This window comes from Rhineura floridana, chromosome 8 (genome assembly GCF_030035675.1).
Source record: "Rhineura floridana isolate rRhiFlo1 chromosome 8, rRhiFlo1.hap2, whole genome shotgun sequence".
Classification (NCBI taxonomy): Eukaryota; Metazoa; Chordata; class Lepidosauria; order Squamata; family Rhineuridae; genus Rhineura; species Rhineura floridana.
This window is the reverse complement of record NC_084487.1, coordinates 61,011,764-61,024,984: the sequence shown is the minus strand read 5'-3', so window position 1 is coordinate 61,024,984 and position 13,221 is coordinate 61,011,764.

Sequence of the window (13,221 nt, the reverse complement as noted above, 5' to 3'; positions counted from 1 at the left end):
CAAGTTAGTCTATGAGCTAATGGATCCCCATTAAGATGTGAAAGGATATGGCTAAGAAAAGATCTGTTGCCATTATAATGAGGGCATCCCTCTCCTTCACCTGGCTGGGGCTAGAAAGTAGTATCTGTGATAGTGTGAGTGTAGAAAGCTGGAAAGACACACAGAGAGGCTTGTTTGGTTTCTGTGTCTGAATCTCAAGCCATGGCTTTCAGGCGCCTCCCTGGAAGCCTGATGGGGAAGCAAAATATTTTGGACTGTTAATACTATGATCCTCTCCATCTTATGCTCAGGCTGTATATGTATATAAACCATACATCATAAAGACACCACAGTCTCCCCAACCTTCATTCCAAGGAAACACAAAACTGGGTAAGCGCTGGAACCCCTGGAAATTTTGCACTGCTCAGAGATTGGGGTGCACGCAACAGTATACATACCAATCACATTCTAACGGGCTTTGGTTGAGGGTGGAATCTAGGCTCAGCTAGATTCAAGGCTGTTTTGATTAGGACTGAGTAGGGCAGAGATGAAAGGGGGTGTTTTTTGCTTAAGATTTTATCAGTTGTGAAAAGTGCTCCCCTTCAGTGACTTTTGGAGTGAGCCCACATAAAGTGAAAGCATTCACTCATTCAGAATTGCTCTCATTCAGAATTAGCTATGTGATTTCATCAGATTCACTGTGTGACTGTCATGAACTTGTCAGAATGGTTCAGAATGGTTCAATGTAACATGGCTCTGGTGCAGTGTATTGTGGAGATTTCATCTTGTGCAGAGATGGGCCTCTGAGTAAATGGAAAAATCCAAGTTTTGTTTCTCAGCTGCAGCTAATTAGAAGGCCTAAGAAGAGACACCTGTTTATCTGATGAGAGCCTGGTACCAAGGTCAAGCAGGCCTGGGAATGGAGGGGAGGATAGGCCCGTTAGGCGCAAAGGCTGGAGAAGCCTCGAGAAGCATTACCTCATTAGAAAGCCCCCTGACTGGCTAAATTAGTATGATCTGTTACCAGGGTCTTTTCTTTAAGTGTAGGGGGTGAAAAGTATAGCCTTTGTTCCCCTGGGTTCCATCTAGACGGGTGGTTACCTGAGTGGGGTTCCACTGCCTTTCACTACCCAACTTATGCCTCTCTGGGGAGAGGTGAGACTTTCAACAACCACTTCTTCAAGTAAGTAGAATAGGCTAGTTAGTTTTGTTATTTTGGTTTGTGCCTGAATTCTCTTGTGTGTTTTACCTAAGCCCCTGTTTGGGTATGGGTTTTAAGGAATTATTTTGCTGCTATTAATTGTACACTTATATTTTATTTAATAAAGCTACTTCTTATTTACACATCTGTGTTCTTTGCAGGAGGGGAAATTTGGCTGTGAACCTGGTACCTTGGCCGCTGACCACTGACTACTGTGTTTTGGGGTTGCTTGAAGTGCCTGTTTAGCTCTTGTCCTTGGAAACCCCTGGCAGAACTATTTCTGGGCTCTGGGTTTCCCCTGACACAGAGTGGTTACTCAGATTAAGGGATGGTGGCAGCCTACATACTACCTTGCAGAGTTGTTGGTTTGCTCAACCTTGGCAAGGGGGCTTACTTTGCCGGGATCAATTGCCCAGAGTTGGGAACTGGGTCCTGGAAATGCACCTAGCGCCTGTGGGGTGGCACTAGGGCATGACAGTGACCTCTAATCATTTGGTGTGACACACACAGAAAACACAGTTTTCAAGGACCGCTGTTGATTGGACAGAAAACCATCAGTTAAAAAGCTGAGCAAGGTATATGCACTTTGAGGAGTATTTCAGCTCCTTCCCTTCCAAAACATTAATTTTCTTTTTCTTTATAGTACATTTTTTCCCACCAGTAAATAAGAAGTTTGGCTTAAGTGCTTACAAAGGAAGCATACATTATGAAGTCCAAAGATCGCTGGAAAGAAAAGTTTATCAAGCTACCACTCTTGCCTCTTTCAACATATGATGAAGGACAATCCCCAGAAGAAAAAATTGTGTACTGAGCTTCACCAGTCCACAACTGACTGTCCCAGTTTCCCCCTTTGATGAAGAAAAGGCTGCTTATTAGTTTCTGGTTTCTAGTGGATTAGAAAGATACTTTGTATTGGATTAGTCACTCTGTCGATGCCATTGTATTCCACAATGCAAGCTTAATGATTTCATGCTCTTGTGTTCTATGCATTGAGCCACTGGGTTTCTGCCAAGCAAATGTTACATCTGTGTTGTGTAATAATTGTTTTTAATCTAAACTTTAATTTGTGCAGCTGTCATTAATCAGGATTGTCTTGTCACCTATTTGCTTTGGCATTTGAGCCCCGGTAACCATATTGGTTCAACTAGCTTAAATGTTGCGCAAACCTCGGGTGTTTTGTTTATCTGTTCACTGTGCTCAATATAGATTTAAGTTATGAGCTTAAAAAATGCCATATATTTTCTCCACAAAATAATTCTTCTGTGCTCTTGGTGCCTGCCATTTCCTTTGTGATTAGAATGGAAAAGCTCAGGGAAAAGGTTGGTCTTTCAAAGTTCCCTTTGTGTATACATGAGCAACTTGTCAAGACAGCGAGCTCATTATTTTATCCAAATCTGAAAGTAACCAGTTTAGAGTTAAACTGAGAGAAACCAATTTGGCTTACACAGAAATCAATAAAAAGTGTTCGTTTCACAACATAAGATTTTAATATGTTTCCAACAAACAAACCAACACAACCAGAATACTCCTATGCATTTATCATATTGTAAACAAACAAAAAAGACTTTGCAACTCATTTATTCAACACTGAAACATTTATATATCCATAACAAGAGCATCTAGACATATCAATTGCCATTTGAGAAGAGAAAGATTAAAAACAAGTCACCCAGATGTAAGACAATTCAACGGTCAAGGATGGCAGTGAATGTGACAACTATATTTTTCAATAAGGAAGGATATTGTCAAAATAACAGTGCTTAATTACAATCAGTTTTTAAAAAATACTCTTGATGCCATTACTTCTAAAAGCCAGCAAACCCATAAGATTGGCATGTATGACTGTAGAGAAGTCTTATGGTGACATATGTGTGAGACTATTACTCTGATCCATAAACACGTTGCAAAAACAATATTCTGAATAGGTAACCAAAGTAACACCTTGGGTGAGGTATGGTGTACAGAGTTGTTTTAAAACAATTTAAAATAAGCATGTAGGTTTGTGCCACTGGACATATTTCATGTTATGTTGTTGAGCCACACATTGCCACCACACCAAAGAAGACTCGGGACACAGACATGGTATAATGTTATATTTCTTAAAATATAACAAATATTAAGCCAAAATCCAATTCAATCAAATTAATCCAATTTAACTCTTTTGGGCAGGTGAGGTGCAGACTAACTAGTAGGGAATACTCCCTCAATCTTAAAATAGGTCAGTCACCTTGGACTGTAACTCCCCACCAAGGATGTGGGAAAAGTCATCCCTCCTTGCTATTGGAGTCAGGTATGTGGTTCCAACTTCTGCATCCTGGCCCCACCATACAGGCATTCACCATGATGTGCAAGCCGGTCCCACTAGGACACTCCCCAGATCTGCACCAGACATTAAGCACTGATGGTTCCCTAGGGAGTGCCCTTTACCAAAATGCCTCACCCTCCTTACTTTTTCCTCAAATACCTCACCTGACCCAATTCCACGCCAGCCAAAGCAGAACCACCCGAACTGCTCCCAGAAAGCCAATCAAATCAAACCAAGCAGTATGGAGTAGGTGAAACCAAAGGGATTCTGAAATAGGATCCCCCCCCAAAAAATGCCTACTCAGCCCTATCGGCGACTAGCAAAGCCCATACTGAAAAGGGAGGGAGGGCGGGTGCCGCAAAACAAAAAAGGCAGGTCTTCCAGGGAGGAGTGGTCTTATATACCTGCTGATCCCTGCCTCATAATTGGCCCTAAAATTACCACCTGACCCCCTTTGCTTTCTTAGTGAACCTTCCTGAGCCTTCTATTAATTATGGGTGGCGGTAAACATGCCCTCTCAAAGCAGGAACGCCATTGTCCTTCTTTAAAAACTCTTCCCTGCACATCTGTGTGCCTGATAGTAGCTGTGTCCGTTTATGAATTGCTTCCCATAAACTTAAAGCAAATTTACAATTAAAACAATTTCATATGTAAAAACAATTTCAAATCCAGTACAGATGCAGATTGGAATAAAGATCCTCACCCAAAATACATGTTGGAAAACAAAAGTCTTAAAGAGATGCTGAAAAGACAATAGAGACAGTGCCTATCATAATAAGAGAACTTTCCAAAGGGTAGATGCCACAACACTGAAGGTCCAATTCCCATATTGTATGGAACTGACCTCTTGATAAATTGGTATCTGTAGGAGGCTTTCTTCTGCAGAGCTCAGTGATCAATTGGTATATAAGGGGTGAGATGATCTTTTTAATATCCTGGTTCCAAGCTGGGCTTTGTACACCACAACTAATGCCTTGACAAAAAGTCACTGCATTTTGCACCAGATGCAGCTTCCAGGCCACCCTCAATGGTTATACAGCTGCCAATTATGTCTAATGCAATGTCCATAATACACTTTGTTATTCCACTGCTGTGATATTCCAAGACAGTTTGCAGTATCAGCCAGACTCATCATGCTTTAGCAATGTAATAGTTGTACTCAAACTATGCTCACTTTGCTGACTTGAGTTGACAGGGCTCAAGTCTGTTGTTCCAGAAATTTAAGACCTGCACTCTCACTATAAAAACCATGAGAAATGATATCATGAAACTAGGGAAACCTAAGTACAGAATCTGTTGAACCTGTACACACCTTCAGCTTTTGATTCAGTATGATGAATGGTTTGAGATACTGAGCTTCTTCTAGAGAATTATTACAGGCCTGGAATATTAACTCCCTTATTGCTGGAAAAAGAAGCAAATTACTCTTTGCTTGGGAATTGTGGCTATATTGGAAATTTGAAGGGGTTTTTTTTTTGGCTTTAAGAATGACAATCAAAGAAGTGGCAGAGACCCTGGATGTACCCCTGGAAGGGTTTTCCCCTCTGGATATGTTTCAGAAGATAATGGATGAGATTAAGATAATGAAACAAGAACTGGGACAGAGTAGACAAGAGATGGCAACTGAATTTGGTAAAGTGAAACAGGAGTTGAAAGAAATAAAGGATTATATGAGAAAAGAAGCAGATGGACAAGCAATAGAATATGAAAAAGAAATTAAAGGGAAGGAGCAAATTCTGGAGATTGGATCAGATATATCAAATGTGGAATTGGAAAAAGATTTGGACTTTATGGCAAAAATTGAAGGGAGGATGCAAGTCCTGGAGATTGGACCAGATTTATCAAGTGTGGAACTGGAAAAATATTTGGAGTTTGTGGATCCTGGAGATAAAGATTACTGTTTGGAATTCGGCATTGTCCCTGGAGAAATTGATGAAGATATCAGAGATAAAGCTATCAATGTTTCGATGGAATTTCTGGACTGGAATGATTTGATGGAACTTGAAATAGAGAAAATTTATAGAATTAATTCCAGATATGTGACAATGGAAAAACTCTCAAGAGATGTGCTAGTGCATTTCGTAAAAAAGAGGAACAGAGATATGACTTTACAACAATATTTCAGCAACACATTCAGAATTGATGGCAATGAAATATTTGTGATGAAGGAAATTCCCATTAGACTCTTACTATATGACTATGACAGCAAGATTATTATGGGTGCAAGGATGGAAGTTGGAAGATGGAATTAACACTGATAATGGAAAAATGGCTATTGAAATTATTGGTCCTAGTAGACTTGATGAGATGGATTAATTGACATGTTTATTTGAAGAAAAATCGAGGGATATATTTCTCAAGGAGTGGAAACCTCTCTTTGACTTTTTGCGGAAAGAATAAAGTGATGTTAATGAGATTTGATGATTAATTAAGATAACTACTGGAGGAAAGTGATTTTGTAATATATTAAGAGACAGGTTTGTTATATATCATAGACCTATAACTGATCTGTGACAAATCGGAAGTCAACATTTTATTTTATTGTTTACTTTGTTTTTGTTTTGTTTTGTTTTGTTTTGTTGGAAAATTTGAATAAAATTAATGATAAAAAAAAAGGAATAAAGATCCTCACCCAAAATACATGTTGGAAAACAAAAGTCTTAAAGAGATGCTGAAAAGACAATAGAGACAGTGCCTATCATAATAAGAGAACTTTCCAAAGGGTAGATGCCACAACACTGAAGGCCCAATTCCCATATTGTATGGAACTGACCTCTTGATAAATTGGTATCTGTAGGAGGCTTTCTTCTGCAGAGCTCAGTGATCAATTGGTATATAAGGGGTGAGATGATCTTTTTAATATCCTGGTTCCAAGCTGGGCTTTGTACACCACAACTAATGCCTTGACAAAAAGTCACTGCATTTTGCACCAGATGCAGCTTCCAGGCCACCCTCAATGGTTATACAGCTGCCAATTATGTCTAATGCAATGTCCATAATACACTTTGTTATTCCACTGCTGTGATATTCCAAGACAGTTTGCAGTATCAGCCAGACTCATCATGCTTTAGCAATGTAATAGTTGTACTCAAACTATGCTCACTTTGCTGACTTGAGTTGACAGGGCTCAAGTCTGTTGTTCCAGAAATTTAAGACCTGCACTCTCACTATAAAAACCATGAGAAATGATATCATGAAACTAGGGAAACCTAAGTACAGAATCTGTTGAACCTGTACACACCTTCAGCTTTTGATTCAGTATGATGAATGGTTTGAGATACTGAGCTTCTTCTAGAGAATTATTACTGATACTTGATTTATAAGATATGCTGTATAACACTGATGAGACCTAGTGTGGTATAGTGGTTTATTGGATTAAGGCCAGGAAGGAACAGGTTAAAAGCCCTGCTCTTACAGGAAGTTAACTGGGTGACCCTGAGACAGTCACTAACTTACAGACTAACCTAATGCATAGGGTTCTTGTGAGGAAAAAACAAAAAGGGAAACAAACAGAGGGTGGAACCCATATTAATCACTCTGAGGTCTTTGGAAAAAGGTTGAGATGGATGAACACACACACACAAACACACACTCCTACCTGAATGAATGTTGAAGCAGTTTTCTCATACACATAACTGCTGCACAGGGACCTGCTAGTCTCATAATTATATTTTTAAAAATAACAAATATTGGTTTTGTTTTTTAAAAAGATACTGTTATCTGTCTTAATTTACATCCCCTTTCTTTAATACTAGGTATACCTGCAGGAAAATGAGATGAATTTGTATTTGACTATAACTGAAATTACTATTTTTGCTGACACCTACACACTTTCTTTGCAACAACAAAAAATTATTAATGCAAAGAATTATGATTTACTGAACAGGATTATAAGCCCATTAGGGAAAATCATGACCAAGATGTCTGTTTATTTTTTTCATTCAAAACACATTTGTCAGGCCCAGGATGTGACTCAGGAACCAGACCAACGATTGTAGTTAATTCGTGTTTTATTAGGGTAATGTCCAAACAAAGACTGCGTTTTCTCATGAATCAATACAGGGATACAGGTCCTGCGGCATTGGGAGAAAGTTGACAGAGCAAGGGACTTCTTCCCGCCTGTTCTTTAAGAAGGGGCCAAACGGGCATGCAATCTTTCGCTCCTCCTTAACTGCCCCTCAGGTACTGCCCGCCTTCCCCCCCTTCTCTCCTGTCTTTTCAGCTGTCTGCGTGTGCACGGTGAGGGGGGAAGCATCACCCCCTCCTCTTCTGAAGTTTCCGATTCCAGGATGGGGGATAGGGGAGGAGCTGATGGTAAACTGCCTCCCCGCTTTTCGGCTGTGAGCAGCCCTCCCTCTTCCCCCTCTTGCTCTGAGCCTGAAAGAGGGGGAGGCGTGAGAATGTCCAGGGAGGGCTCAGGCTCCCCGTTGCTAAGCGACCTTATCACTGGCAGTTCCTCTGTTTCGTCTTCGCTTCAAAGGGGGGAATTTCCTCCCCCTTCCCTCTGCCATCCATCCGAATATTCTTCTCCCAACTCTCCGGGATCCAGTTCCCCGGGATTGGGACCCCAGCTCTGCCTTCCGACACCATCCCCCCTCCCAGGCTGTGCCCCCCTCCCCTTGTCTGGCTTGGGACGGTGGGGAAAATGTTGATGGAAAAGTTTTACCAATTCTGGAGCATGCACATCAGCTGCATCTTCCCATAATCTGTCAGCCACCCCATAGCCTTTCCAGTGAATCAAGTACTGCAGCTTGTGGCGTCTGATCCTGGAATCTAAGATCTCCTCAACTTCAAACTCAAGCTGCTCATTTACCAGGAGTGGAGCTCCGGGAGGTTCCTCCGGCCGTAACTCACTGGGAGGGGCGGCTTTCGTTAAGAGGGATCGATGGAACACAGGATGTATTTTAAACGTGTCAGGCAGCTTCAGTCGGTACGCCACGGGATTGATTTGAGTTTCTATTTCGAAAGGACCCACCCTCTTGTCTTGTAATTTTCTACATTTGCCCGGCATCTGGAGGAAGTGGGTGGACAGCCATACCTGGTCTCCCGGTTGAAGGGGGGGGGGCCTCCTTCCTGTGCAGGTCAGCAACTCGCTTGTACTCTGTTTTGGCTTCGTTTAACTGCTGTTTCAGTGTCTGTTGCGCCGCTTGCAATTCCTTAAGGAAGTTCTCAGCTGCCGGTACCAGCATTCCTTCTGAGCTGCTTGGAAAGACTTTGGGATGGAATCCATAATTAGCGAAGAACGGGGTTTGTTGAGTGCTGGAGTGCAGAGAATTGTTGTAGGCGAACTCTGCAAAATGCAAATATGATGCCCAGTCAGTCTGTTGATAGGACACATAACTTCGTAAATATCTTTCCAAAACGGCGTTCAAGCGTTCCGTCTGCCCATCTGTCTGGGGGTGATTGGCGGAGGAGAGTTTTAATTCCATCTGCAACTGTTTCCACATTGCTCTCCAAAATTTGGCTGTGAACTGAGTTCCTCGGTCTGAGACTACGCTGTTTGGCAATCCATGCAGCCGGTAGACTTCTTTTATGAATAACTTGGCCGTTTCTTTAGCCTCTAAGGCCCCTGCACAAGGAAGAAAGTGTGCCATTTTGGTAAGTAGATCCACCACTACTAAGATAGCTGTCATTCCTTGGGACTTGGGTAGATCAGTTATAAAATCCATGGAGAGGTCCTTCCAGGGTTTGTGTGGGACAGCCAACGGTTGTAACAGTCCTGCTGGTGTCCCTGTTTGTGTTTTTGTCCGCAGACAGACAGAGCAGGACTTTACATAACTCTCAATATCCCGACGCATTTTAGGCCACCAGAAGTCCTTGGCCACGTTCTGAATGGTCTTGTAAATCCCAAAGTGTCCCGCTGTGATGGAATCATGACACTGGCGTAGGATTCTGAGCCTTAATTCCCCTTCTGGCACATATCTGGCGGTTTTGAACCATAACAGTCCATTTCTCCAGTGAAAGGTTACTTCTGAGTCTTGACCTTGTCCCATCTCCTGCTGATATTTTAGCATGTCTGCATCTTCTTCTTGTGCCTTTTTGAGTTCCTCTTCCCATGAAGGCTGGCATACTCCCAACGTTAATTTCTCTGGCGGGATTACGTACTGAGGCTGGTCCTCGGATTCACTTTCTTTGTATTGTGGCTGTCTGGATAAGGCATCCGCTCTCTGGTTTTTGGCTTGGGCATGGTAAGTAATCTGGAAGTTAAACCTAGTGAAGAACTGGGACCATCTTATCTGTCTCTGGTTCAGCTTTCTGGCTGTTTGGAGGCTTTCAAGATTCTTGTGGTCGGAGCGCACTTCAATTCGATGAGAGGTCCCCTCTAGGTATTGTCTCCAGTTTTCAAAAGAGTCCTTGATGGCCAGCAGCTCCTTCTCCCAAACTGTGTAGTTCTTCTCTGCAGGCTTTAACTTCCAAGAGAAGTACGCACAGGGGTGCAGCTCCTTCCCTTCTTGGTCTAATTGTAGCAGGACCCCCCCGATGGCAAAATCTGAAGCATCTGCTTCCACTACGAAAGGGCGGTTCGGATCAGCAAAGCGCAGAATGGGCTCAGTAGCAAACCTTCTCTTCAGCTCCTCAAAGGCCTTGGTGGCGTTCTCTGTCCATTGAAACTTCTTCTTCCCCCTTAAACAGTCAGTCAGAGGAGCTGTTAATTTGGAAAACCCTGGAATGAACTTTCTGTAATAATTGGCAAACCCCAAAAACCGTTGTACATCCTTTTTGGTGACAGGTTGGCCCCAGTCCAATATGCAGCTTACTTTCCCTGGGTCCATCTCCACGCCTTCCGCTGAGATTCGATATCCAAGGAAGTCTAGAGACTTGAGGTCAAATCCACATTTCTCTAATTTAGCATACAGGTGATTTTCTCTCAGTCTCTTCAACACCGTCTTCACATGCTGGTCGTGGTCTTCCTGGTTCTTTGAGAACACCAGGATATCATCTAAGTAACAGATTACATACGTGTCCAACAAGTCTCTAAACACGTCGTTCATAAATTTTTGAAAAATTCCTGGACTTCCACAAAGCCCAAACGGCATGACCAGGTATTCATACTGTCCGTAAGCGGTCAAGAATCCTGTTTTCCATTCATCTCCCTCCTTCATTCTGATCAGATTGTACGCTCCTCTCAAATCCAACTTCGTGAAGATTTTTGCAGAGCGCAGTCGGTCCAGCAACTCTGAGATCAGGGGCAGCGGGTAGCTGTTGGGGATGGTGATCTGGTTCAATGCGCGATAGTCGTTACAGGGTCTGAGTCCCCCCCTTCTTTTTCACAAACAATAGTGGCGCTCCAGCAGGGGATTGTGAGGGGCGTATGAATCCTCGCCTCAGGTTTTTATCCAGGAATTCCTTCAGGGCCTCCCTCTCGTTCTCTGTGAGAGAGTAGATTCTCCCTGATGGGATGCTGGCTCCTGGCACTAGATCAATCGCACAGTCGTAAGGGCGGTGGGGGGGTAAAGTCTCTGCCTCTTTTTCATCAAACACATCTTTGAATTCTTCATACTTTGGCGGCAGGGTCACTTGCTCGATCTCTTGCACTGCCCCCGCTAAGGTGTTCTTGATTCCTTCAGGTTGACAGTTCTCCTGGCAATACTGTGAGGTGAACCACACCACCTCCTCCTTCCAACTTATTTTGGCTTTATGCTTTTCTAGCCAGGGCATTCCCAGAATCACCTCAAAGTTCGAGAGATCTGACACGTATAGCGAAATGAACTCTTTGTGCCCAGGGATTTGAAGTTTCACTTCCTCCGTGGCTTGTGTCACCCCTCCTGACTTCAGGGGTCTCCCATCGATAGTCTCCACAGCTAGGGGAGCGTCCAGTTTCCACCGGGAAATTCCATGATGCTTGACTAACTTTGCATCAATAAAATTTGTGGAGGCTCCACTGTCAATTAAGGCAGTGGAATTAAACACCACTCCTCTGGAAGTTGTAATCCGAATAGGCAAGACCAAAACCCCCTTTGAGGGAGGTTGGATCGTTGGGGGGCCTTTATACAACGCTGCCCCCAGTCCACCGGCCTGCACGTGGACTGGGTGTTCTAGTTTCCCGACGGCTCGGCTTTCCCCCTTTCAGTCCACAGTCTCTGGCCACATGGCCCGGCTTTGAACAATAAAAGCATAAACGTTCCCGGCGTCGTCTTTCCTTTTCTTCTTCCGACAGTCTTGGCCTAGCCCCTCCCTGTCCCTCAGTTGCATTACCTGCCATCCCTGTAGTGGGAAGGGTCTTGTTGCAGGATGCCGAGGCTGAGTATCTCAGGACCTCCTGCTTCCTTTCCAGGCGCCTTCCTTCCATCCGGTGATCTATCTGTAGGCATAGCCGGATGAGCCCCGGTAGGTCAGCGGGGGGGGAGGTCCTGGCCAACTCATCCAGGATTTCAGCATTTAATCCACTCCGGTACATAAAAATCAGGGCGGCATCATTGTAACCAGTTTCCTGGGACAGAATTTTAAAAGCGTTAGTGTACTCGGAAACAGTCCCTTTAGCTTGCTTCAGAGCACCTAGTTGCCGCGCTACTGTTTCAGCCCTTTGCGGGTCTTGAAACATCTTGGTCATCTCCTGTATAAATCCTCTGTACCTTCCTAAGACAGTATCCTTTCTCACGAGATACGGAGTCACCCATTTTGCAGCTTCTCCCTCCAGGAGGCTAATCACGAAAGCTACTTTAGCCCCATCGTCTGGAAATTCCGTGTGCCTGACATCCAGATATAACTCACATTGAGCCACGAAGGTTGCCAACTGATCACTTTGTCCCGCGTATTTTGGAGGCAATCCAATGGGAACCTTTACTACGGCAGCTGGAGGGGCTGTTCGCATCTGGTCTATCGTGGCCTTCAAGGTTTGATTATCTGTCTTCAGCGCCTTGACTGCTGCTAGCAGGGCTTGAACATCCATCTGCAAATCAGCTACCTTAGTCCTCAGGAGTTCCACTTCTTCCGTCTCAGAAGTGGGGTTCGTCCCCCCCGCTGCTCCCTTTGACATCTTGTCCCAGTCAAGTGAAGAGAGCATTGAGGGTGATTTAGGTGGCTCTGTCAAGCTGTCAGGCCCAGGATGTGACTCAGGAACCAGACCAACGATTGTAGTTAATTCGTGTTTTATTAGGGTAATGTCCAAACAAAGACTGCGTTTTCTCATGAATCAATACAGGGATACAGGTCCTGCGGCATTGGGAGAAAGTTGACAGAGCAAGGGACTTCTTCCCGCCTGTTCTTTAAGAAGGGGCCAAATGGGCGCGCAATCTTTCGCTCCTCCTTAACTGCCCCTCAGGTACTGCCCGCCTTCCCCCCCTTCTCTCCTGTCTTTTCAGCTGTCTGCGTGTGCACGGTGAGGGGGGAAGCATCACCCCCTCCTCTTCTGAAGTTTCCGATTCCAGGATGGGGGATAGGGGAGGGGCTGATGGTAAACTGCCTCCCCGCTTTTCGGCTGTGAGCAGCCCTCCCTCTTCCCCCTCTTGCTCTGAGCCTGAAAGAGGGGGAGGCGTGAGAATGTCCAGGGAGGGCTCAGGCTCCCCATTGCTAAGCGACCTTATCACTGGCAGTTCCTCTGTTTCGTCTTCGCTCCAAAGGGGGGAATTTCCTCCCCCTTCCCTCTGCCATCCATCCGAATACTCTTCTCCCAACTCTCCGGGATCCAGCTCCCCGGGATTGGGACCCCAGCTCTGCCTTCCGACAACATTACTTATTTCATCCTGCATTCATACTGAGCTGCAAGTTCGTAAGCAGCAGAAATGTTATTGAAAGG